At 32.8% G+C, this 25474-nt stretch overlaps 1 pseudogene across 1 annotated transcript; it reads left to right on the top strand.

Annotated features, from left to right (window-relative positions):
• Positions 1 to 697: 697 nt before the first annotated feature.
• LOC143589926 (uncharacterized) lies at positions 698 to 24805 on the top strand (annotated as a pseudogene). Its single transcript, XR_013145372.1, has 40 exons — positions 698 to 732; positions 808 to 874; positions 1217 to 1279; positions 5328 to 5399; positions 9251 to 9310; positions 9385 to 9404; positions 9522 to 9575; positions 9668 to 9688; positions 13467 to 13662; positions 13760 to 13883; positions 14017 to 14111; positions 14216 to 14342; positions 14547 to 14612; positions 15311 to 15373; positions 15474 to 15524; positions 15650 to 15748; positions 15824 to 15925; positions 16491 to 16536; positions 16626 to 16831; positions 17602 to 17724; positions 17790 to 17861; positions 17948 to 18025; positions 18077 to 18124; positions 18750 to 18818; positions 18929 to 19016; positions 19115 to 19209; positions 19301 to 19375; positions 19492 to 19575; positions 19655 to 19757; positions 21200 to 21540; positions 21714 to 21798; positions 21966 to 22069; positions 22170 to 22243; positions 22319 to 22409; positions 22481 to 22565; positions 22722 to 22780; positions 23314 to 23388; positions 23954 to 24081; positions 24359 to 24434; positions 24665 to 24805. The product of XR_013145372.1 is annotated as an uncharacterized LOC143589926 (transcript).
• Positions 24806 to 25474: the final 669 nt, after the last annotated feature.

The following is a 25474-nucleotide window of genomic DNA, read 5'->3' as shown; positions in this document are numbered from 1 at the left end:
TTTGTCGTTCGCGTGTTCTATTGAATCAAATTGCTGAATAAATTTTGTGGTGAATTAATTAATAATGACCAAATTATCGATTTGGTTCGTAGAGAGTCAATTATTTGTTGGTTGTTTCATCTCGATATGCCCACTGCATTATCTCAGGCGGTTGCAACATATTTTGATTCTTTTTGTTTCAATTTACGAATCGGAACCCTGACTTGGCGGTAAATGACATATATACTATGAAATCGAATTGCGTCGACGCTTAAGAAATTTGTTTGTGCGGCTATTCAGGTCTTCAATCGGCCTTGGGGGATTAAAATTTCATAAGGATATGTGCAAATTAGATCATCCCAATTTTAAGGTTTTAATTGATCACAACTATTTATATGTTGCTTTCATATCTTAATTATTTTGCTTCTTCCTATTAATATTGTCCATGACAACTTCATGATTCATCATGCTTATTGTGAAAACAGATCAAATTTGTCAAACGTGTATTCAGAATGCATAAAATTTCTTAGTAAAAATTGATTATCATTATAATAATATAGTTTGAAAGTGATATTGTTGAACTGTATGTGACGTTACTATAAAAACTAAGACTCAAATGCAGTCTTCGTTAGGAGAATTTGAAGTTGTGTTGTCAAGTTATCATATCTCTTCAAAGTCAATATGAACTTTTTTTTAGCTTAATAACATTAATTATGGCATGCCTTTATATGATCTCCTATATGATGTTGAGAGGTAATCATGTTTTACTAATTTATAACTAAAAACAAATTACCTTTGATGTGATTTATTTATCCTTTTTTATTTTAGGTTTGTATTTGTGCTTCAAGGATCAATCAAATTCACTAATGCTTCTGGAACTGGTCAAACATTGACGGTAAATGACCTCACTTGATCTTGTAATCGTTTTGTTCTATGTATAAGTATATATGTTTTGCAATAATTAATTTAACATATTATTAATAGCAACAAATATGGATGTTAATAAGGTCAAGGAACTGCATCTGTTTTGAGTTCAGAAATATTTAGTTTGGCTTTACTCTCTGTTTGAACTATAGGTAGTAGATCTGTTTGCTTACATACCTCCTAACTTGAAACGCCTCTTTGAAAGTTATGAATGAGACACACTTGTTATATTCATACGAAGGTACATTTTTCTTTGATTTATTATCTGATTATTAATAAACCACAACGTCTATAAAAATTCACTTTTATACAGGTACGCTTATGTGAGCCTGTTGTCGGTTCCACTGATCAACTACTTCTTGACAACCCTGGAGAGGTACATATGATTTTTAGTTAAATATATTTAACTTAACCCATTTGACCCGTATTCTTTTTATTTAAATATTTAGCATAACCCATTTGACCTGTTAGATATAAAATTGGTTGGTTTTACTTTAACCGTATGTAATTACTATCTATTACTATGGATATTATTAAGGATGTTAAAAGGATACTATAATGAGAGCTCCTATGATTAGGTATGTAACAACCTAATATACTTTACTATATACTTTACTGTGCATTTTCCCTATTTGATTTCATTTTTAAAGTTACAGTGAAAAGAAAAAAAAACAATTATTGTTATTATTTAGTACCCCTACAAGTTAAAAAGAATGCAACTTATAGTTAACGGACACTTTGCATGAGACCTACATACCTTCTTTATATCATCATTAATGCTACATGTACTTGGAATTCAAAAAAATATCGTTTGATGTTTGGATATGATACCATTGTTTAAAGTTAAAGTAATAATTCTAAGACCATCCATATTCGGACGTTTTGGGGGGTGCGTTTTGGCCCAAAACGCCGGGGAACACCCCCCCCGGCGTTTTGGGGTTTTTTTTGGAGCGTTTTGTGTATAACGCGAGAAATGGGCGCAAAAATCAAAAATCTATCCGTTAAAAATTTCATTAGATCCCCTTTAGTATACATTAAAAATAGATAAAGAACAAAACCTTAATTCAAAAAAAAACCATAGAGGTGGATCTGGAGATGCTAAGAAGAGAAACATGCTAGGGTTTATTGTTTTATAATGGTTGAGTGTTTTTGTTTAGTTCCTATGGTACTATTTATTTATGTAGTTAACCTTGTTTTTAATATTATTTGCATTGAAGTCCTTGCAACTTGGTACTTTGTTTAAGATATTTATATATAGAAAAAAATTAGAAACAAAATGTATTTACGATAATAAGATGCCATATGCCAAACTTGATATAAGAATGAATTTTTAAAACTTCTACATTCGTTTAATGTATTTTTCTAATATTAATATAGTTTTTTAATTTTATATCTATTATTTAAATGAATTATTATTTAAAAAACAAAAATAATTAACGGTGACTGAGCGCCACGTGGCGCATAATACCTGGGGGTGGGGCTTTATGACCACATCATATTTTTGTATAAAATCATAACTCTGAGTGGACGCCACGTGTCGCATAATGTCTGGGGATGAGCCTTTATGACTACTCATGGTCTAATAATTTAACAAAAAAATCAAAATCAGGTAAAGCCTAATGCAAGTTGGCTTTTCAGAAGACATTGTCACATTAAATGTTTACTTTTTACACATTAAAAGGGTTGAGTTGTCAAAGGATTCGGGTTAAATAGTGTTTGGTTGAACATAAAACACCTTTTGTCCATCTTTTAAATAATTATGCTTTCTTTGAGTCAAGGTTCACTTTGGGCTACTTTCTACCTATTTAACGTGTTCCCCTTTTAATCAGGTTTCGTTTTTCCGACCCATTAAGAAACATCACAACCGGTTGTATTGGTTCGGTTTTATTTTTTGCATACAACCCCCTAAATCTCTATTTAATTATTTATAGACAAATGTACCCAAATAGTAACTATTTGGGTTGTAACATCATACTTTTGATTATAATAAATAAAAGACGTTTGTTTATTTAAAGTGTGTTAAAATTTTAATTAAGATAAATAAAATAATTGAGTGTAGGCTTTGTCCATAAAAGATGGAATAAGGGATGGTGATGGGCCTTAGATCCATGGGTTTAAGGATATATATAAACCCCTAAACCTCCCGAAAACCCTAAAATCCCTCATTCTTATCCTCTAGCCTTCATACACACTCAAAAACACACACACAAACACTCTCAAACCTTACGGCGATCCGCAACAAATATATAGAAAGGTTTGTGTTAGATCCTTGTTATACAAGAAAGAAACAAGTCCAAGGTCATGTATTGAAGCTTACCCGTAGCTCAAGTGAACCTAAGAGGTACGCTTTACGCTTAAAGGTTCCATTTTTAAAAGACGGTTTGCCCTAAGATTTGGTATGAAGGCAAATCAGGCACTTTTTATGCAATAAAAATGTGAACTTGATGCTAAATATGGACTTATTAAACTCGTTAGTATGTACGACTCACTTAGTAACCCTGGATCTAGCTTAAACAAGTTTGAAATCAATAAAGGTTTAAACTTTATTGCTAAACGAGCTAGATCTTAGTCAAGGGTAGAAATGGAAATGTTTAAAAGATGAAATAATACTAAAATATGATAATAGATGATAATATATGTAGAAATAATCTCTACTATATATAATATACAAGTTAGGGACCTCTTAATTTTTAAGAGGTACCCAACTTATTGCTATAAGTACAAACCATATAGCATGGATTTTTGAATTTGAAGGGGTAATAAAGTCTTTTAGTCACTAGCATTTTACGTAACATTTACTTTGTCAATATGTAATTACATTTTTTATCCTTCATCTTTCCTTTTTTTTTGTAAAAAATGGCATACGTACTTTTTCACCCCTTTATCTTTGTCCATATATTCCTCAAACATATTTTTTCCACTATTTCTTTTATATCCTTAAGTATATTATGTTTTTTTAAAAAATTCAAACATATCATTTCAACACTTTTATTTTTATCTACGTTTTGATATAATTTTTTTTAAACTGAGATGTGGATTATAATGTACAACTTATTGATGCATCAATGTACATGTATATGAAGCATTATTTTGTTGGGCTGAAATTTAGAACAAATATCAATTTATTTCCTACCTTAACATTATAAATAAAAAATACCAAAAACTGTATGATATAATCGTGGCTCTGATTAAGTAACTGTTCCCTCCACAACATCCCAATTGTTAATCCCCCTATTGTTGCCTCGACTCGTTGATAATCCCCCTACAACCTCTTTCTTTTCAAACCCTAAGAGGTTAAAGTTCTCGTCGATGAAGAAGATCGCATTCTGTTTACAACCTTGGTTGGGTCTCCGACACCGGTGGAAGTATCACCACTATGCATAATTCACAATCATATCCAGTGTTGTAAAAATCGGATTCCAAGGTCTTGGAATCGGCGATTCCAAAGTCCTCGGACATCAACCTTGTCGCCTTTTCCCAACTCGGCCACCATTACTCGCCAAGGTCCAACTACGTCGAAAGTCGGAGTACTCAGGATTACTCAGCCTCCAAGGTCAACTCGGCCACAATTATTTTTTTATTTTTTTTTGTTTATTTGTTTAGTAAAATGGTAAAAATAACAACAAAACATGAATTTTTTGAATCATGTTTTTTTTTCATATGGAATTATGCTTATTTTGACGTGAATTATGCTTATCTTAACATATATATAATATCCTATAATTAATTTATGTTATATGTATATCATATCCGAGTACAAGCCGAGTACTCCCCGAGTACTCCGAGTACTCCCTACAAGGGGGTTGGCCGCCTAGGAACCGCCTAGCGAGTTTTACAACATTGATCATATCCCACTCCGGTATGTATCTCTCTCAACTTCCTCTATATCTATAGATTCAATTCTGGACGTTGTTCTTTTGTGATGTTGTCTACAAATTTGGATATGGGCCTGAATGCTATGTGAGTGATTTAATGTTTTATGTAATGTAATATATTAAACTAAAACAAGTAACTACGTGGGCATCTTAAGCATGCATCAAGGTGCTAACATTTGCAGTTTATGATTTTGATTGCAGGTTTTCAGATGTGACATTCGAGTACCACTGCCACATAATCAGATTGTAAGACATTGATGCCATGACTTAGAGTTGATATATTATTATTAGATTATATATTTAGATATATAATCCACTTAATGCTTTTATATTTCATTTTCTATATAACATGCAAAAAAGTCAACTGCAAAAAAACTAAATTTATAATTTAACAATATTATGTATGGTGTTGTCAATAAACACACAATCTATTTTACTAAATATAGTTCTATAATCTTGTGAGGCTATTTTAGTCCTTTTCTATTTATACCTCCTAATACAAGTCCAAAAAGTATATGGTTTACATTTTTACTTTGGACTTATGTGCAGGATAAAGTATTTGAACAAACTAAAAAAACCAAGGGAAAAGCGGTTTATGAAGCCATCGACGCCCAAGGCCTGGTTCCAAAGTCCACATCATCAAATTGTTCTTCAACAACAATTAATGAACCTAAAAATGCATACGTAGCTGTTAACGAACCTACAGTTTTAATCTTTGTCTAGCTCGAGTTCTAAATATGACAACCCAAATAATAGCAACACCGACCCCCTCTTTTAGGAACAAGAATGTTGGTAAGTATGCTCATTAACATATTGGTGGTAAGCAACAGAGTGGTCCTTTGTTTTTATGTAGACTATTTTGGTGATTGTTACATTTGGGCTCCACATCTACTACGGGTTAGTTTATTTGTTTAAGTTAGCTCGTAGTTAGTTTTTGTTACTTTGAGGTGCCTTTGGGTATATCTTTAGCTTCCTTTTAGTTGTGTTGCATACGGTTATTCTTTTTATTAATTAAGTTTACCAGGTTCCCCCAAAAAAATATTAGCTAATAATGGTTAATAAGTCAAAAATACCAAACGGGTTAAAATTATAATTTTAGTAAATGGGCCAATTTAATGAAGTGAATCCAAGCAGCCTTAGAAGGTTTAGAAGATTCTTTGACAAAAAGTGTATTATGGTAAGTACGGAAACATTGAAGAAAATAAGAAACTTGGTAAAACGCTCTGCTTGCGGTGCGCCCATGTAATGTATATATGTGTGAACCCTCGGGGGCGTGGTCCTTGAGGCACGGGGGCGTGGTTGAGGATTTTCTTGAGTTTTCTTTCGATTTTTCTTTGTCTTTTCACTTGTTTCTTCGTTTAAGGCTTGGTTTTACCTGAAATTGCCTTTTAATATGATAAATAGCCTTCTGAGCTATATTATTCGATAGAAGTTGCAGTTTTTAGAGATTAATTGATGCTAAAAAGATGTATAATTTTATGTACATCACAATGTGATGCTCAAGGTCTCGCCTTAGAAGTGATTATTCGTTTTAGGAAGAGGGGAAAGTTGAGTCCAAGTTACATTGGACCATTCAAGATTGTAGATCGCGTGGGTGAAGTGGCTTACAAGCTAGATTTACCTGAAGAGTCGGAAAGAATTCATTCTACTTTCCATGTTTCTCATTTGAGAACATGTCTAGCTGATGACACGTCTCATGTGCCATTATTAGACATTGAAGTTGATGAACATTTAAACTATATTGAACAGCCTGTAGAGATCGTTGACCGCAAGGAAAAACAATTTCGTCATAAAGTTATCCCATTAGTGAAAGTGATATGGAAGCATCGTAAGGGATCAGATGCCACTTGGGAAGTTGAAGAAGAGATGCGCAATTTTTACCCGGAATTGTTTAAGTGATAGTTAGGTTTCGGGGACGAAACCTTTTTAAGGAGAGAATACTTGTAACATCCTACTTTGGATTACAATAAATAAAAAGGAGTTTGTTTATTTAAAAGCGTGTTAAAAAATTAATTAAGATAAATAAAATAATTGAGTGTAGGCTTAGTCCATAAAAGATGGAATAACGTATGGTGATGGGCCTTAGGTCCATGGGTTTAAGGATATATATAAACCCCCTTAAACCTCCCTAAAACCCTAAAATCCCTTATTCTTATCCTCTAGCCTCCATACACACTCAAAAACATACACACAAACACTCTCAAACCTTACGACGTCCGCAACAAATATAGGAAGGTTTATGTTAGATCCTTGTTATACAAGAAAGAAACAAGTCCAAGGTCATGTGTTAAAGCTAACCCGTAGCTCGAGTGAACCTAAGAGGTACGTTTAAGCTTAAAGGTTTAATTTTTAAAAGACGGTTTGCCCTAATATTTGGTATGAAGGCAAATCAGGCACTTTTTATGCAATAAAAATGTGAACTTGATGCTAAATATGGACTTATTAAACTCGTTAGTATGTACGGCTCACTTAGTAACACTAGATCTAGCTTAAACGGGTTTGAATCAATAAAGGTTTAAACTTTATTACTAAACGAGCTAGATCTTGGTCAAGTGTAGAAATGGAAATGTTTAAAAGATGAAATAATACTAAAATATGATAATAGATGATAATATATGCAGAAATAAAAATAATAATAATAATAATAAAAACGCTTAATCGACTGAAAAGGGTTTTATTGAATGGAATGTATTCGAATGGGAAGTATTCGAATAGAAAATGGAAGGAAGGGAAACATATGAATCAAGTCCTTAAAAACCTCTGATTCAGCAGAGTAATCGAATCGAACAAAGACAAGTAATCGAATCCAAATAAGAAAGTAATCGAATCGAATGTGAAGAAAGTAATCGAATCGAATCTGAGGTAAAAGTGATCGAATCGAATGCCCATTCAATTAGAAATGACCATTCGATTAGGAAAGGAACCATTCGATTAGAAGGTTTCATTCGATTAGATCAAGACATTCATTTAGAAACTGGCAATTCGATTAGAAACTGTCCATTCGATTATTAAGGTTCATTTAATTAGGATCTGCTATTCTATTATAATCTATCATTTGATTAGAATATGCCATTCGAATACAATTTGTCATTAGATTAGAATCTGCCATTAGATTAGAATGATGATTCGATTAGAATGGTGAAACTGATCAGAATGGGATTCGATTAGAATGTGATTCAATTAGATTTATGATTTGAGTGGAAGATATAATTAGGAGTAGTTGAATAATACTATACTTGTTTAACAGTTAGCCGTGCACAGTTAAAGAAATCAGTTACCATTAACTCTGAAATGAACGAAGTTCAGGTGAGTTTCTAGCCCCACTTTTCTTGTTATGTTTTTGGGGATGCGTGCATACTCAGTGTGAATGTTAATACACTTGCCTTAAGTGGTAAGCGTATGCCATAATGATAGGTGTGATAGTTATATTATATTAATGTTATGAATGAATGTTTGTCAGTGCGTGAACGATTTTCGGATATTGCATGTATTGTCAAGAAAGGTAATATGTAGGATGCATAGTATGAGATGTGTATGTAAAGGAAAGTATGTATGGAATGTGTACGTAAAGGAAAGTATGTATGGAATGTGTATGTGTAGGAAAGGATGTAAGATGACATAGACAAAATGGACCAAATCCTAATAGTATCTGAGACAAAAGGGACCAGACCCTTATAATATCTGAGACAGAAGAGACCTGAACCTACAAATATCTTAGACAGAAGGGACCAGACCATAATAATATCTGAGACCGAAAGGACCATACCCTAATAATATCTTAGACATAAAATATAGTATGAATGTAGTATGAAAGTATGAAAAATATGATGGAATGAGAGAATGTATGTATGAATGTAGGAAAGAAAGATAGTAGGTAACGTATTTGATATCTATATTCGGATGCGTATATGAAAGTATGTGTATGAATGTATGTTTCCTGATTAACTCGAACTCACTCAGCGTAGTTGACTTTTAGTATGCACGTAGGTGAGTAGGATGAGACATCTGACTTGAGGATGGCACATGACAGAAGAATAAAGAAGCTGACATCTGGAGACTTAATGCTATGATATTATAAAGACTTATGTTTTATTTTGAAAGACAAAAGATGTTTATTTAAGAAAAGATCTTAAAATGCTATGCAATGTATGATGGAGTTTTATATTCCGTGAAAAGTTTTAATTAACTCTGATATTTAAAATCGTGTATATGAATAAATCCAACGCCAAAGTAGGGTATCATAAACGGGGCCTTACATGGGTCAAACTAACCTAGCCTAATCTACTTTGACCCGTTACACATATTAGTAAATAGAAACAAAACAAAGTTAAAAAGGCAACGGGTCAATGGTTTTAATTGCCCAATGTGTAAATGCATATTACCACCAAAAATAATTTTATTTAATAAATATTAATTTTTTATAAACAAATGGACAAAATGGGTTAATATGTGAATCATTATGGTGGTTATAGGCATCGATGGACAGTTTAATGTCTTCTACAATTGAAAAGAGTTGCGGTTGTTATAATGATGTAAACTTAAACACCTCTCACATTGCTCACACAAATTGATGTAAATAGTGAATCTTTTTATATTACAATTGCAGGTTTGTTGTGAAGTTTTGATGCATGTTTGTTGAGATGAATATTGTAGAATCTCGAAGCAAAAGAAGGCCAACGGTCTCATACTGGTTTGTTTAAGAAGCCAATATTGTATGTTCAAAATTTTGTTTCTTTGTTGCAGTTACAAACAAGATGGTGAATTTGGTTATGGGAATGAAAGAAATGGTAATGAGTTGTATCTAAAAATTGTTTTTTTCTTCTTTTGCTAGGCGTTTGTTGTCAACCTAAGCTTTACTAGATTGTAGTTTTTTTTTGTTTTGGATATAGGTTTGGCTTTGAAAAGTCAAGGTTTTATCGCCGCCGCAGCAACACGTAGGTTTCCAACTAGTTTTTGTTAATTAGTTTAAAAATCAAATACTTAAAGGACAAAAATTAATATAAAAACTTGAAAGTTTTAAAGTGTTGAAAAACTGAAAATGATCCAAACTCTAAACCTTCTAGAAACACGTATTCTCCAATTCCCAATCAAATCTCAAACCCAACGTTTTTCTGGTTAGACCATGTGTAGTCATAAAGCTCCATTACCAGGCATTATGCGCCACGTGGCGCCCAGTCAGAGTTATGGTTTTTTACAAAAACAGGCTGTAGTCATAACTCTCCACCCCCAGACATTATGCGCCATGTGACGCCAGTCATTATTAATTTTATTTGTTTTTTTAAATACTAAATCATTTAAATAAATTAACATAAAATTAAAAAATACATTAAACTTCCAAATAAAAACTAAATTAAAAACAAATACATCAAATTAAAAAAATACATAAATAACTAATAAAACTAAAACTTATTTACATTTTTCTAAAATTTTCGCTCGTCGAGCGGCTTTTAGAGATTTGACTATCGGGTCGTCTTCGGATAGCTCATTTGATAAAACCTCGATTTCTTTGTCCATTTCATTCCTTCTAAGTAGGTCGACGGCGTCCAAATTTACTTGAAGTCGTTGGTTTCCAAGGTCGTGTAAAGCTCGATGTTTTGGAAACCGGGCAACACATTTGGCATAGCGTTTTGTAGATATGCAATGTACGCGGCCATTTGCGAGTCATACGTATGCGGGATGGGTACGGTTGGCGTCGGGGCGGTAGATTGGTTCGGTTGTGGATTTTGGTTGCCTTGACGGGCATATTGACCGAAACCGATAATATTTTAGTTGTTATTTGGAAACATGATGGTATAAATATTTGTGTAAAAGATATAAATTGGTATAGAAGTGGAAGGAATGTGTTAAAAAAATGAGTTTGGTTTGTTTATATAGTATAATTAATATAATTTTTTTTTAAAAAAAGCACAACGGCTCCAAGACCCCACCCAACGGCTCTTTTATTTATTAGCGTGCCATGTAAGCGCGTTTTGTATAAAACGTTGGAAAAAAAAACATAACGCAGGGGGCGGTGTACCCCCCGCGTTTTCACCCTATAACGTTGGTGGCAACGTGCCACTACACATGATCTTAGTATAAATAAACAAATTTCCCACTTCCACCTTCCAAAACACATCATCCCAAATTCAGTACAACACAATGACATTATCCAAAATTCAACACTTTTAGAAAATCATTGATTTAGGTTTCGAATTTGAGACCTTAAGATTTCAAGCCTTTACCGTCATTCACATGCTATTGTACCAAAATACCAATTGCAAGAAGAGGCAAAACCTTTTAAATGCCTAAAATTCTGAGCAGAAGTGATACGATACATGATTCTAATACATTATATGAATTTAATATATATTAATTAAGTTTATCTCTTATTTAGTTTTGTTATTGTTTCTAATTAGGTTTTCTTATTGTTTATCTTTTCATAACCTTATGTTTTTTTCTTTCTTATAAATTGTAATCACTTCTTTAAGAAAAATAATTAGAAAATTGTTTCAAGTTTGGTTTCTCTTCTTTTTGTTCTAAGAGCATAACCCACTCTACGGCTTTATCGAGAGATTCACCATCTCGAATCGGTCTTATTCTTCTTCTTATAATCCACTATACGGGTCTATCGAGAGATTGACCATCTCGGATTGGTCTCTATCAATTTGGTGCTTTCATTCATCGCCCTCATGCCTCATTCGGCTCTTGAAGACCTGATCATGGCCTTGGTCGTCAAAATCGATCGGTTATTGATCCAACAAAAAATCAAGCATCGTCCAACAAGCTACCCTAGCCAGGTTCCACTTTGACTCCCTCACAACCACCATGAACCAAGTCATCGCTAACCTTACCGCCACCCTCAACAAAATTTCCGGCACATCCTTGTCAATGTCCTGCCGAAAATCAGCCCTTACACCCCTAATCCTGGCATCTCCACCACCTCCTGTATTGGAACACTTTGTTCCCATCCCAACCAGCGGACTGTAAAAGACAAGGAAACCGCTACCAAATGACGTGAACTTGGTCGCCATAGCAAAGAAAATCACCTCCAACTCTTGTCGCGCCTACAAAACATGTGCGGCCCATATGGGTTTTCAAAAGGTTCTAGTGTCAAGAACTTCAACATTTATAGCTTCCACGACACAAAACTTCGTTGCCAAAACACATATTCCATATTTCACGACGAGACGCGAGTGGCAACCATCGTGGCGCGTCATCCCGTCCTTGAGGAAAAAGGGCGTTTTGACGAGGCGTGGAATTGATACAATACATTTAGTTTCACTATTGTACTTTAACTAGGTTTCCTTATTGTATATATTTTTCTAAATCTATGTCTTTTTTTTCCCTATAAATTGTAATCGTTTCTTTTTAAAAAATAATTATAAAATTGTCTCATGTTTGGTTTCTCCCTTTTTTTGTTCTGGGAGTCTAACCCACTCGAATTGGTCTATATCAACAGTCTCGCAACTAAGAAATTTTTCGTTAGAGAAAAAAGGTTATTTAGTTTCAAAATTAAATAATAAATTATTAAGTCTAAAACAATTAATGTGAAATGTGAAATTAACGATAGTTAAATTATGATTATTAGAGCGTTCACATTCTACCCATAACTTTTTATCCTATAATTTAACTAAAATTCATACTTTTAAAAATTTTAATATTTATATTTAAAAATTTCCCACAAACCATCCATCATTTTATCTATATCCTACTAAAAACAATTGTATTATTATATTTCTCATTTTTATACGGTCACAATAATTTAATGAATGATGAATACCAATTTTTTGATATAATATTTTTTTATAATTCAGGGATAGAGTAAACAAATGGTGGATGATATATATAAATAATAATTTTTTTTAAATTTAAAGATCGGTGAAGAGATGTTGGATGAGATAAGAATGATTGCTTAAGGCCTTGATCATTATTTTGGATCAATAATTTTTATTTTGACATAAAATTTTAAGCTTAAATAATAATACCGAAAAGAATGAAAGTAAACCCATATTGAAAATCAAACACTAGAATCAAACGCTTTTTCAAAATTCAATAATCGAAGTTTCATTGTTAGGTAAACCGTGCACACCAACAAGACAAATTAAACAAAATTACAACAAAAAAATGTTTTTAACTATTTTCAAGTGCAAATAATAAAAGCCAAAAATAAATATAAAAAAGTTTGGCGGTGGTGAAAGAAACAGTCGAAACAAATAAAAAAAATAAAAAAAAATAAAATCAAATTTGAAACGAAACGTTTCCCTCCCTCCCGGTTTAACAAAAAACAAATAAATCCCCCACACTTTCCGCTTTACACAAAATCAAAATGAATGAGGAGACAATCACCACCAGTCCACCACCGTGCCCTAACCCTCCCCGACACCCTACTCCGCCGTACCTCTGTCACTACCCGACGATAAACCGGAGGTTTTACAGCCTCCGATTACTTCAGATGATGAGAAGCTGAAGGTGTTTCTTCGGATACAATCATGATAATTAGGTCAAAGTTTTGAAATAGTGAAAGGGTAAGATGTTTTTGTAGTTTTGATGATTTCAGTTTGTTTTAGGCAGGGTTTCTTTAATTATGGGACTAATAACTGTTGTCTTTAACTGATTTTAACACAGTCATGGTAATTAGGTCAATTTAGATATCGAGTATTGTAACATTAAGATGTTGCTTTAGTATTGATTTCAATTTGTTTTTGGCAGTGAAGTATATGAGAGAATGATGTATCCACTAGTGACAGACTTTTTAAAGGGAAAGAGCGGAATGCTTGCTGCCATGGGACCTAGTGGATCTGGTAAAACTCACTGTTTTTGGAAGTACTAGACAGCCTGGTATGGTTGCTCTTGCTCTTCGCCAAATATTTTCAGAGAACGAGATCAGTAGATCCAAATGTTCAAGGTCATTTGTTAAATGATAGTTTCATGATTCATGTGTTTATCTTCGTGTTCTGTTGATAAGTATAAGTGTATAATCATGGTTTGTTATATTGTTGCAGGACTTTTCATCTATCGATGTTCGAAATATACTCAGAGCGAGGAAAAGGGGAAAAGATTATGAATTTATCACACGAAGGAGGTGATTTATTCATGCAACAATCAAATATTAAAGGTCTCAAAGAGGTTGTTTAACTTTCATTATTATATTATTATCCCATATGTTCGTCTCCTGAATTTACGCATCTTTCTTGAATCTACCTGAAATAAAATAGGGATACTAAAAGTGTTCAATTTGTTTTTATAATGATGCACACAGGAGGTCATTCATGATGTTCAACAAGCTGAATCCTTGATTGCAAGTGGAATGTTAAAGCGTTCTACTGCTATGACAAATTCCAATATTCAGTCGAGGTACATGGCAGTGGTCATTTGTTTGTTAGGAAGTAATATTATTTCTACTGTCAACTTTTTTGTAATTAACTGTGATATTCGCTTGTATCTTTATATTGTCCCAGTCGTTCACAGTGCATTATAAACATTCGCTGTGACCTTGATAACCTTGATGAAGATCAGTCTTACACTGCTGTATTGACCATAGTTGACCTTGCTGGAGCTGAAAGAGAAAAGAAGACTGGAAATCAGGTGCCTATTATTACTGCTTTTAGTTTTGTTATTTCACATGTTAGTTGAAAACTTGAAATATCTGCAATGTGTATACTGTGATTGCTCTATGTTCATATCAAGTACTGGATGTGCCTTTTTCGGGTGTAACTAATTTTGTTACTGGTTATTTGTGTGTGCTCATTTTTGATTTAGAATCTTGATTGCTTTTTATGTTTTTGACAGGGAGCTAGATTACTGGAAAGCAATTTTATTAATAACACATCTATGGTTTTTGGATTATGTTTGAGGGTATGCATCAAAACTTTAGTTATAAAATGAAAATATTATATTTACTTTGCTTACTTTATTTTCTCTCTCTTGCTATATATACAAGTGTATACACACACTTTGCATTCTACAATTTAGCACTGATTAGGCTTGTAAATGAACCGAATCGGACATGTACGTGTTTGTCTGTTTAACTCTAATTGAGCAAATGAATGAACACAAACAATTAAACGAACACAGTTTTGTTGTTCTTGTTCTTTTGTTAAGAAAAGTAGCGTCTTCGTGTTCATTAATGAAGACAAATTAACATAGATTAACAAACATAACCAAGCGAACACTAAACATGTACATCATTCTGTCAGGGGGTTAAAAATTTATTAAAATTAGCGCATTTAAAAAATGTAACTGAATATATGCACGAATGAATATAAACACATGTAAACTAACGAACATAAATGAACGTGAACAAGCGTAAATTAAAGAACATAAATGAAGTTCACGAACATAAGTAAACGAATAAGACTGTTCATTTGTGTTCATTTAATTAAAAATGAGCGCAAATTTTTGTGCATATTGTTTGATAAATAAACAAATTTCTTGTCAAATGATTCATTAAACGTTCGGTTCGTTTACCACCCAATACAAATCTCTTTCATTTGTTGATAAACAGTATTTATAATAACCTGTGATTTACTAACTGTTTAATTTTCTATCTTTAGTCTTTATTAGAGCACCAAAGGAACCCTAAGAAACCTTTACATAAGCATTTCCAAAATTCAATGGTAAGCCCTTGCATATTAGTTTTGGTTAAAGTTTGTTCTTATTGCTTTATATTTTTTTGGCATAGTTTTTGAGACACCATCATTTTGTATTTTTTGCCAGTTAACAAAATATTTGCGCGATTTCTTAGAGGGAAAAAAGAGAATGGCGTTGGTATGCATCTTTATTTCTAGACATGACAAAATGTTTGATCTGACAATTTAATGTCATGTCATGATACTATGAATTTCTTTTATTTTTGTGTTACAGTTGGTTGGCTAATTAATTACTTTTTGTAGATATTAACAGCCAAACCAGAGGAAGAAGATTATCAAGATACATTGTATTTATTGAGACAAGCTTCCCCCTTCATGAATATAAAGTATAAAACTTTTAATGTTTGTTTTTGTCATTTTTGACTATTTGAAGTCAACTCTAAATATCTCATTCAATGTTTCTGTTTTATGTTTGAGCGTATTGAAGAACAGCCAATAGGCAATAAAAGACGGATCCAAACGTTGCCAAAAGCTGAAGTAACTAAAAGAATGAAGCTCAGTAGTAATGAAGTTTGCATGGTATCTTTCATTCGTTTTCCTACTTAACGTTTGAATGCTTATTAGGGTTGTATGGGTTGGTTTTGGGCTTAAACTGGACCGAAAACCAAAACTTCTGTTGATGAGTTTTAAAAATCGTTTGGTTTTGGTTTTGCCATTTGGGCTTAAAATTTATACTACGAAAAATAATGAGTTTGGGCCTACATCTTTTCATTAGTTAGTAGTTAATTGAATATTTTACATTTGGGCTAAAAATTTGGATTGCATTATATATAAGATTTTTTGTAATTTACTTAGTTCAAAATTTAAAATGAAAATTCATAATCTGGTTCTGTTCTTTTACAGTTTTAGTTACTTGCGAAACCAAGACAAACCTAAAGTTTGATTTTTATTAAAACATAAAACCAACCCGTCAGTTTTTGTTTGGGTCCGGTTATTTTGGTTCAAAGTTTTCAGTTTCGGGTCAGCCTTTTGGTTTTCTGCGCACTCCTAGCTTACATATTTGAACATTTAAATTGTTTTGCTACTTTTTTAAATGAATATTGCATACTATTTTACTTTTGCATTGTTAACTTTCTTTTTTCAGGATAATGAAGTAAAGGGCGATATTCTTGATCAGCCTCATAAAGAAGGTTACACAAAAATTAGATTCCTTATTTTTTATTGTACTTACGTGGCACCATTTTTTTAGTGTTTTAAGGTTGGTTTGCTGTTTGGACAGAACTTATTTCAGAGCCAGACAAAGATGTCGAAACCAGTGAATCATCATTTCAGTTTCCAGTTGATGTTAATATAAAAGCGAACAAGAAAAAGGTTACTAAGGAAAGTGTCATTGATCAAGCTAATACAGCTAGGGAGAATCGGATTCTTTCAAACTTTTCTAAAGCCTTGTGGAAAGTTTTGAAAGAACACAAGAACAAGTTAGAGGTAATCTTTTTTACTGACAATTGCACATGAACAATTTAAACGGACATAATTTTTTTGTTCATGTTTGTTTGTTACGTAAATGAACGTGTCTGTGTTCGTTTATGTATGTTTGTTAACAGTTTAAGCAAACTGTTGACGGACACAAACAGACGTAAACAAACAAACATAACTTAACACAGATAAATGAGCATAAACAAACTTAATTGAGTGAACTACCAAATAAATGTAATCATGATTGTTAATCGGTTAGGCCTTAAAATAGTAGAAGTAGACTAAATTGTGATAGTCTTATAAAGTTTAAATGGGTGTATATATATACGAATGAACATAAAAAATCGTAATTTAACAAACATAAATGAACACCGATGGACAAACATAAACAAATGTAAAGTTATGAAAACATTCACGATTGTATATGAAACGAACGAGGCATGTGTTCATAATCGTACTTTTAACTAAAAGATACAAAAGTGTTGCTCGTGCTCGTTTGTCCGTTTATTAAATAAACGAATGAAAATTAACATAAAGGAGCAAACATAGAAAAACGTAAACGAACAAACGCATGTGAATTTATAAAAATGAACGACACATGTGTTCATTTCGTTCATTTAATTAAATGAACCAAAATTGTTGTTTGTGTTCATTCTTTTACTAAATAAACAAACATAAATGTACTTTCCGTTGAATGATTGACTGAGCATTTAGTTCGTTTACAGGCCTAAATCCTGTATAGTTCATAGGTTAATAATATTTTTAAATATGCATCACAGGCCAGTGAAAATGAAGCTAATGCTTTAAGACATAATCTTACTGCTGAAAAAGAACGGGTTGCTGCACTGGAATCTGAACTCAACTTGATGAAGGCTTCATGCTTATGTGGAAAGGTTCCCAAAGTTCTGTACTGTTTTTTTAAACATATAATATACTTTTATTTTACTTTTCTTATCATTTTTTTCAGTCTAATGCACAAGTATCTTCACATTCCAACAAAATGAAGTGCATTAAGAAGAAACAGATAGCTACTGATCCTGTAAGCCTACACACTTGTTTTCATTTCATAGTATTTGTAATGGGTTTCTTTTAACTTAGCTGATTTGAATTAAAATCTATATTCAGGTCACTGCTTCTGTTCCACTAGTTTCTGATTGTTTCAACACGGTCAACTTAGAAAACCAGGTTTGTAATTTGAGTTTGGTTTTCCAAGGTTTGAATAATAGTACAAGTTATCTTATTATCTTTATATAGCTTCAGGTTGATGCACAAGTGTTTTGTTCAAATAATTGTGAAGAAACTGTGGACACTAGTGTGATATCTAACATCAATGTAAGTCACTTATTGTTGTAGGTTATGTTTGTATTAGAGGTGGTAATTTTTATAAGTTAGTACTTTTACACTATATAATTTTATTCATAACATTGTTATATTATTTAGTTATTTTTATCATAGTTTTATATATAATATTGAATTTATTATAAATATATATTCAATAAACATTATATAAATAATAGGCTTGCTTAGTTTCGCTAGCTGGCTCGAGCTTGATAAGTGAAGCTCATGTACAGGCTCGTTAATTAACAAGTTTACTTTTTGGCTCAAGTTTGTCTAAGCTCGGATAACTCAAGCTTTTAGTGAGCTGTTCCCGAGTAGCTCTTGAACGGCTTGGCTTGTTTACACTCGTACTTACAATCATCTAAACCTTTTTACGTAAAACGTTAGAATGACATAATATTACTCTTTATAATTATAATATGGAGTAAACAGTGTTTCCAATCAACTCAACCTGGCACTCATAAAATGACATGTTTTGATACAGGACATGGTTTTGATACAATACCAACTCGAATGTCCTTTATGTTGCTACATCTACTATGTTTTATGCGTTCTTTTCGATGATGACAGTTATTTTGTTATTTATTAGGATACAAGCTCGGTTGAAGTAGCGTCGACATCGTTGAATGTTCAGAGTTTTGAAGAACATAACAACGAGGTATATCATAATTGTGATGGTTTGGATAGTCTATTAAGTTTATAAATAGAAACTGCTGTTATGGTGTTATAACAATTCTTAACTAATAAGTTTTTCATTGTATTAATCAGGAAAACAATGTTTTATGTGAATATGTTGTGTTTGATAAAGAAGATTTGATTGAATTTGGAGATTCAGAGTTCATCAATAACATAGCAGGTTAGATTTTCAATTATAGCTCCTTTTTTGTTATTTTTATGCTTATTTTATAAGTTTTTTTTTTACTTTTGTCTAAATTGCTTGTAATCATACTTTAGAGACGGATGTTAATGATTTACATGGAGATAAAGGCCAAATGAAACATGAGGAAGAAGAAGAGGAGGAAGACCAAATCAAACTGGAGGAAGAAGAGGTTTGTTTGATCTTTTTAGTGTGTTCAGTTGGAAAATATTGTGCTTTTTAATATGGCAACCTTTGTCATTTATTTTTCATATTAACTTCAGTTAGTTGCACAACATTCATCTTCAGAAGTTAGTGAATCAGAGTGCTTTCAGAAGCCAGATGTATTGGGTGACACTGTAAGCATTGCAGTTATATTCTTTATATATGTTTGTTATTTGTAAATATGCTTTCAATGAAGTTATATTTTAATGAAGATTTCTAACCCTAACTGAAAACTATCAATATTGCTCAGGTCACTACGGATCATGAAATAAGTCCTTTTCGAGTGATACTGAAAGACACTGATCTTGAACATTTTGAAGAACAGAGTAAAGAGGTATATCATAGCTAGAAATGGTTATTTATGGGTCGTTTGTTACAATTAAAGTTGATAGTTTTGTTATTATATGAAGCAGAAAGTTGATGTTGATCATGTTTTAAGTCCAAATGTTGTGCTTGATAAACAAGAATTCAAGGAAACTGAAGAAAGAGTGACTAATGGAGAAGTAAGAGGTTCAGGTTAGAGATCCGACCTGATCTTATGTTTTGTGAATATTTGATTACTTTGTTTTTTAAGCTATAGGCTTTCCAATGACTATGTGAAGAAACACTAACCGGACCCCGGACAGATTACTGGTAACCTGGGGGTTAGATAGATGTTTCCCACGAGGGGTTAGACCCTTGGAAGATGGTTCTTCTGATAATCTGCAAAACAGACACCGTGAGCTCGTCACTGAGAAGGGGGGGGGGTTCCTCCTTGTGACCACCCTCCGGCGTGAGAATCAGACTAGATTGCTCTTTAAATATAAAAGTATATTAAGAGATTGCTAGAGCAGATATCAGGTATAATATGATGATAATGTGATAAGATATGATATGATAATACAAGATAAGATGAGATGGTCATACCATTTGTGGTATTTATAGCCGAAGGTAGGTTTCCAAGGAGGTATGGCCGGCTGCAACAGTGTTCCTGTTCCACCAACAGTAGCCTACGCACGTGCCCTGCTGGTAGTTGGTGGGTAGGTAGCGGCTGATAGCGACCAGGCCTGCTGTATACTATTCCTTTTCCACCAACTGTCAGCTACGCACGTGGTATGACAAGAGTTGGTGAGTAGGCAGCGGCTAATAGTGACATACAGTGTAGGAGCATGCTGCTCGCCATACTGTTGTCTATAAGCTGTCGTATCTTTAGTCAGATCTTTTTCCCATACCTCGTCAGGTACAGTACAGAAGATCTTCCTGTATCGTACGGACTGGCTTATTTGGGCGGGAGTATTCCCCCTCCCGCCCTTGTGCGGGATTGTTCCCGGCTTCGCTCATTCCTTCAAGTGACACTGAACGATTGAGAGCTAAGTGCCTTGTGCGTGTAGCCTTGCTGCGCGGGTGGCCTTCCCTAATGGCTTGTATCCGAGGCTGCGGGGACAGGCGGAGTCCTTCACCATTGGGAGGCATTTCCTGCGGGACCAGCTTGCGTACTGCGCGTAAGGACGTCACGTCTCTGAGCATGGTTGGTCCTGCGGATCCAGTTGGTTTCTGCGCAGACGTCCCTGTTTGAGATGAGTCTTGCGGGTCCAACTGGGCTCTGCTGGGACCTACCTTTTCACTATGATTACCAACTGATTGGTAATTTAATCACTTTAAAGTAGTATCATGGTTGCTAATTTGACTAAACTAGATGAAATGTTGTAATCAATGTGGTTGTTTGAATACAATTATGCCATTGTAATACATTTGAGATGGCTTTCAACATGTTTTCTTATTTTTACGCATTTGAACAAATTGTATTAAAAACAGCAATACGAAACTTAAAAAGTTCAGTGATTGCTATTTCTAAACATAGTTCGTACAGTGTTGTTGGACATTGTTTTTTTATCAAGGGTCTTCATATGTTTGTGTTAGGTTCAGTTGGGTCAATGTTTGTTTTTATTAAGGTTTCTTTTAATTTGCTTAATTTGTAGGTTGTGATAATTTAGAGTCAACTGTTTGCGATTCAGAGTTACATCTACATGGAGAAAATAGGTCTTCATTTGTGAAGGAAGACCGGTCAGAACACGAGGAAGATGTTAGTTTGATTTTTAACGATATCAAATTACACATAACTGTGTATTATAGAAATGATAATTTTATTATTGGTTATTTACTTTGGTTGCAGGCAAAAGCACAAGTTTCATCTTCACATCTCTGTGAGTCTGATTGTGATGAAAAGCAGGATATATTGGATGACACTGTAAGTAAATACACCTTTTTAATAGTTTTAAAACTTATAGATATATGCATATTTAATTACACAAATAATCTGAATGATTGATGATGAATGCTATTTCACTTCTGATTAGGGAATAAGTTTTGTTGAAGTCATATCTAGTGATCTTGGAAAGTAAGATCGGAGTAAGGAGGTAAAGTTTATAGCTAGAAATTTTTATTAATGGTGCATAATATCCAAATTTGATAATGCTACTTTATTTTGATCAGATACTTAATCTTTCTACAAATGCTGTGTGTGATAAACAAGAGCTGAAGGAAGTTGAAAAAACAGAAGCTGATGGAGAAGTAACAGGTTCGAGAATCCAACCAGACCTCATGTGTTTCTTGTTTCATTGATTGTTTGTACAGTGTTGTTGGACATTGTTTTTTATAAAGGGTTTATATATATATATGTATTAGGTTATGTAGGGCCATTGTTTGTTACATTAAGGTTTTTTCTTTACTTTGCTTAATTTGTAGGCTGTGATAATTTAGAGTCAACTGATTGTGATTCAGAGTTACATCTACATGGAGAAAATAATTTTCCATTTGTGAAGGAAGACCAGTCACAACACGTGGAAGATGTTAGTTTGATCTTTAATGATATCAAATTACACATTATTACTGTTTTAGTTAAAAATGCTAATTTTGTTTTTTTTTTCTGGTTACCTATCTTGGTTTCAGGCAAATGCACATGTTTCATCTTCACATCTGTGTGAGTCTCAGTGTGATGAGAAGCAGGCATATTGGATGACACTGTAAGTAAATACTCCTTTTCAACAGTTTTAAAACTTATAGATATACACATATTTAATTACACGAATAATCTGAATGATTGATGATGAATGCTATTTCACTTCTAATCGGGGAATACGTGTTGAAGTCATATCAGGTGATCTTGAAAAGTTTGATGATCAGAGTGAGGTAAAGTTTATAGATAGAAATTGTTATTTAATGGTTGTGTGTGATAGTTTTACTTTATTTTTTTTTATCAGATACTTGATCTTTCTTCAAATGCTGTGTGTGATAAACAAGAAATGAATGAAGTTGAAAAAACAGAGGCCGGTGGAGAAGTAACGGGTTAGAGATTCAACCAGATCTCATGTGTTTCTTGATTCATTGATTGCTCTATGTATTTACATTAACATTTAATAACAAATAATATTTCATTTAGTATATTTTTTTGTCATGATAATCGTTTAATAATTAACCTGATATATCGTTTGCTTTTTGTAGTTGCTGATGAAGTTTCTTCTTCTGTGGCGGAAGTACAACAAGAACCTAAAAAAAAAGAGGTTAGTTAAACATTTAATTATCTATTTTCTTGAAATTGTATATGCTATATTGTTTCATTGTTTTTATGTCACCTAAAAACATGGTTGCCGGTAGGGGTTAAAAGTATACTTGTGCACTGAAATTAATATTTAGTGAATATTTTACCGTGTAACAGACATTATTTTGCTTCTGCTTACCAATATGTGCATGGAAAACATATTCAAGATTTTTGTCGATACCTGAAATCTGAATGAACAAACACGGGGTAATACTGTTGATGGTTTTTGTTTACTCTCTGCCTTGTCCACAGCTTGAAAGACATGTAATCATTGATTTGCAGCTATATGACACTTGCTACTTTTTTTAGTTTAGATATACGTGTTTTTTCATTGCTTAACGGTAGCATGTATGTTTTTTTTTTAAAAAGCAATGCTTGAGTTTTAGGAAACAATGTTGTATTTTGTTGTTTAATGAAATATAAGTATCTTAGTTTCCTGCCATTAGTGTTGTTGTTGTTGTTGTTATTATTGTTATTAATTGTTTTTGTGACCAGGTAAATGCCCCAATTTCTTCATCAGATCTTGAGGGATCAAAGTGTGTTGGGAACACACAGCTTATAGATTTAACTGTAAGTAATTCTGTTCATTTATTTATGTTTGTTTGAACTATTATCCAATCTTGATCCGTTTACCTACATAAAGATCAATTCGAGTTGTATTTATCTTTATGTAGTAAAATGACAATTTTGTTAAGCAGTAAAACTTCTACACTTCTAATGTTTTCAGTAAAAATTTCGGTATTTTAGTTTTTTCTACTAAAAGGGTAAATGGACAAAAATACCCTTATGTGTTGTGCAATCGACTGTATTTAACATAAAAATCTATTTCTAATGTGTCAAATGACCTTTTATAATAAAAAAGACTTCTAAATTTAGGTATTTTGGACGAAAATACCTATGTGCCATGCACGACTTTAGTTAACAGAAAAATGAAACGCCCGTTAGAGGAAAGGACGAAAACTGTGACAAAATATAAACAGAAAGGATGATCCCAGTTATTTCTATAGTTTAAGGACGAAACTTAAAATTTGCTGTATATCTAAAAGACTAAAAGTGTAATATAAACCTTTCATTCTAGCTTACCTTACAGACCAATATAGTATCTATATTTAACATGCTCTATCTCCGATTTCAGGAGTCCCCGGATCAACAGCTGGTCATACATGAAGATGTTATCAGTTCTCAAAGCTGCAATGCTAGTATATTGCCAGAGATGCCACATGTGCAACCCTCCCAACCATTACCAGCCGTGAAACCAAAAAGGTAAGGCCTTTTTATTAGCAAAAGTTTAGCCCTACAGGTGTCAATTTGATTTAATGAATCAAAAGTTTGTTGGTATTTTAACATTTTTTAAAACAAAACACAATTTACTTGAGATTCATACAACACAGCCTAGATCAAACTATATTATATTCAAACAAATGGGTTGAAATCGAGCCAGGGGTTATAATTCTTATTATTAAATTTATTTTGATATTAGAAACATTTTTATAATTTGTGTATTCTTTTAAAGTCAGTATATATGTTTTTTTGCAATTAGGAGGCTTCATCCTGCTTCATCTCTGATAAAGAATATAACCTCTTTAGAGCTTGATGATGCAACCACAATGCCAAAGGTACATAATATCTCATTTATTCAACTTTCAATAAGTGTGTGCATATATATTGTGTATTCTGGTTTGAATTTACTTCATAGGTTAAAAAGCAGCTTCTTTATTTTATATTTATTTAACGGTTACTGTTTGAGCTATCTTCAAGCATAGTTATGTAACCATTTAATTAATTAATTTGAAAGTATGAGAGTGTATGTATGTTAGCATAATGTTTGTGAGTTGCATACATGCAGCAGCATCGTCATGGAAAAAGAGATGAAAATGAAGATGGTAGAATAAGAACACAAGGCAACACCGCTCTTCTACGCATCCTATTACGTCACTGAACACATATATCTACTTTGGTATTGTGTGCGATGCTAACACAATTTTTGTATGCTTTTGGTAGCTATATAATATCTCTTTTTTGGTAAAGGTTCTTTTGTTTTCTTATTAGAAATGCTAATAAACCGTTAAATCCTACCAAACTGAAGCAGGTAACCCTTTGTGTTGGCTAATATCTTACTTGGGCTACTAAGTAAGATGCCGAAACTTGTAGTGCAAGATAAAAGGTGGTTAATATAGATAATAAAAAGTTGGTTATATCTATCTAGTTATGATTCATGTCGGTCTAATGAATTTAGGTTAGCTATTAACCCATCTCAACAAATCTTATATCCATGCCATTTTGTTTATTAATGTCCCATTTAGCAATTGAGTTTTAGTTCAGCTTTGACCAATAAAAAGTCAACTACATCAGAAAACTCCAAATTGACTATTAATGTCCCATTTAACCTTCATATATTTATAATATCCTTATTTATCTCTTTGTCTTTTACAAAATAAGCCCTAAACCCGAAACCCGAAAACCTAACCCTAAACCTTAAACCCAAACCCTAAACCCTAAACGCTAAACCTGAAAACCTAAACCCTAAACTGATCCCTAAACCCTAAACCCGAACCCTAAACCATAAATAAAAAAAAAGCAACTTGTAGAAAAAGAAAATGAAATCCTTAACTTTATACTAATTTTGTAATTATATGATTTCAAGGGGTATTATTAA

This window comes from Bidens hawaiensis, unplaced genomic scaffold (genome assembly GCF_021521415.1).
Source record: "Bidens hawaiensis isolate Kalapana, Puna unplaced genomic scaffold, B.hawaiensis_p1.1 tig00038049_1, whole genome shotgun sequence".
NCBI lineage: Eukaryota > Viridiplantae > Streptophyta > Magnoliopsida > Asterales > Asteraceae > Bidens > Bidens hawaiensis.
The sequence above is the reverse complement of the archived record's forward strand: the minus strand, read 5'-3'. Positions and strand labels throughout refer to the sequence as shown.